A 2,538-nucleotide genomic window follows, 5' to 3' on the forward strand; every position below is an offset into this window, starting at 1 on the left:
AGAATAAACAGAAGCAACACCTCCACTGATAGCACTCCAGGGCAACTTGTCTCCAGGCAGAAACAATAGTTTTCCTTGTCAAAAGAAAAACCCATGTCTACCCTCTGCCCCTCAAAACTTTTATGACTTGCCAGATTCCAGAATCATGGAAAACACTACCAAGCCAGGGACTGAGGAGGAGAAAAAGTAGGGGAAGCACATCTAGTCCTGGCAGACTCCTGTAGCAGCCCAGGTTACCGCTGTGACCCCTCCCATGCCAGCCTTTTGCACACTGTTTTCACATCTCAATTTCTTCAATTCAGTTTTTCCTCAGTAAGTTCCTCACAAACACACAAGCACAAAACCTCAAGACTCTTATTAAGACCAGGCTGGGAATGAAGAAAGAGAAAATTTGTTATTGTTCTACGTTTTTTTCTTTCTTTTTATTTTTTTTTTTAATTCTTGGGATGTGCTCAAATGTTACGATGGTGGAGTCCATATAAGTAGCTAGATTAGAGCAACAGACATAACAGTGGTATTGGATACAGAAATAGCAGCCATTGCCAGTTCCAAGGAAAAAGAGAACAAATGAATACACATCGATCATAACATCTAAAACCACCAGGCATGGAAAAGCCTCCTTATTTTAGGAATTATCCGCTAAAAGATGCCAGGGTAGATCTGACCAGCTCTGACTTTTTCTCAGGAATATAATTGCCATTGAGGAAGAAAATTTGAGGATAGATAAATCTAGGAAACATCTATGCTATCATCTTCTAGTCACAAAGTTCTAAGAACAAATAAAAGGATTTGTTTATTTGGTAGGGCTTGATTTTGTTTTTATTTTAAATCTGTAGTTTTTCCTATGCATTTTTTCCAGATTTTTTCATGCCAATAAATTGCAGGCAGTCCCAGGATGATGTACTGATTGAATACTAAGGCAAACGAAAAATCCAAATAGGTCTCTCTCTCAATATCTCTTGAGTACAAGATGGTCTCACCTATACCTCCTTCCGTGCTAGCAAATCTTACACACCATCAAGAATAAGGCAAGGAAGAATCCAGAAGGAAACGGTAAGCATGTTACCTGAATGTCAGTACAACTGTACTGCAAGTCCTATCCCAGCCTGTTTGCAGTGTCTGGTGTTATTTAGCAAGGTGCTTCTGAAGGAACACAGGCTGTGCCATTCTGGGGAGGGAGGCATTGGCTTCTTTAGGATTACTGAAATCTTGCTAAATAAGAAGCTTTCTGTATTTCCTCACAGCTGGAGACCAGACATTGCAACACAGTTAGAAAAACTGGAGGCTGAAAGAAGAGAAACTCTCATATGCGACCTGAGCTTCTTACGTTATAGCTGGTGTGTGCACGATGTGTCTGAGTTCTGTGAAGTGCAAGATACTGAATATCTCTTTCTGGCTCAGCAATATTTTGAGCTTGAGATTGAGCTGAGTACTCAAGTCCTGGAAGATGTTATTGGGAGGCCTATCCCTTGGGACACCCTTGGTGTCAAATTCTTTGAAGATACTTGATTAGACTATGCAAAGGGATCACTTAATGTGTCACAGGGAGGTGACATTTATCTTCTGTAGGACATCAGGAAGATCATACATTATAAAACTGTGCCAGTTTTGGTTTTCTCGGCAAAAGAGAAGTATTAAAAAATAAATCCAACTTTAACAGCAATGCAGAACCTCGAGATACTGATTCAAGATGGGGATGCGTAAAATACACATTAAAGATGAAATACCGGCAACACGGAACTCAGCAAGAAAATCTCCTGGTGACTGTGTTGGGACTGCATCCATACAGTTTATCCAGACAAAGACAGTATAAACAGCAGAGGCTCAATTGTCCCGGAGCTAACAGTGCTCAGTTGTTTAAGCGCAGGAAATGGCCCACCCTTTTCCCACCTTTGTACACCCAGGCAGGGGTCAGACACAGTGTAGCTGCCGTGAGGCAAGGCTGATGCAAGTTAATGTCTGGTATAGGGTGACTGAGGCAGGGAGATGGCAGAGCTGCTGCCATTTGTGGCGAATTCACTCTATGAATGATTGCAGAGGTGGCCACAAATGGGGTAAATGTACAGCCAATCTGTGAAAACACCCTGCGGCTGAGCAGATACGCTTGAGCTGTCTTGGAGAAACTGGCTTAAACCACTGTTCAAGATAGTTTTCTTAGAGTATAAAGTCAATACACAGGTGAAAGAAAGGTTTCAATGTTTGTCCTTATAAGGGGAAGAAGTCCAAGGAAGCAAAAGTACCACTGCCATTGACACAACACATCCCACCTCATTCCAGCATCTTTTGCCACCATAATAGTATTCTGAAGTAGTTGTTTTTAATTCAGGATTGAGATGATTTCATCCTTCACATTCATTATCTGAGTAAGCGAGTACATACTTCTCTTGTTCTTCATATTTTTCTTGATTATTCACCTTTGGTAATGGAACATAGAACAGGGGAGGGAAGACATGAGTTCACTGCCAGGGAGTGCCTCCGCAGGCAAAATGAAATGCTGGTACAGAAATCAAAAACAGTGATGGAAGAGAAAACTCTTTC

Source organism: Buceros rhinoceros, unplaced genomic scaffold, assembly GCF_000710305.1.
Source record: "Buceros rhinoceros silvestris isolate BGI_N320 unplaced genomic scaffold, ASM71030v1 scaffold1600, whole genome shotgun sequence".
NCBI classification, from domain to species: domain Eukaryota; kingdom Metazoa; phylum Chordata; class Aves; order Bucerotiformes; family Bucerotidae; genus Buceros; species Buceros rhinoceros.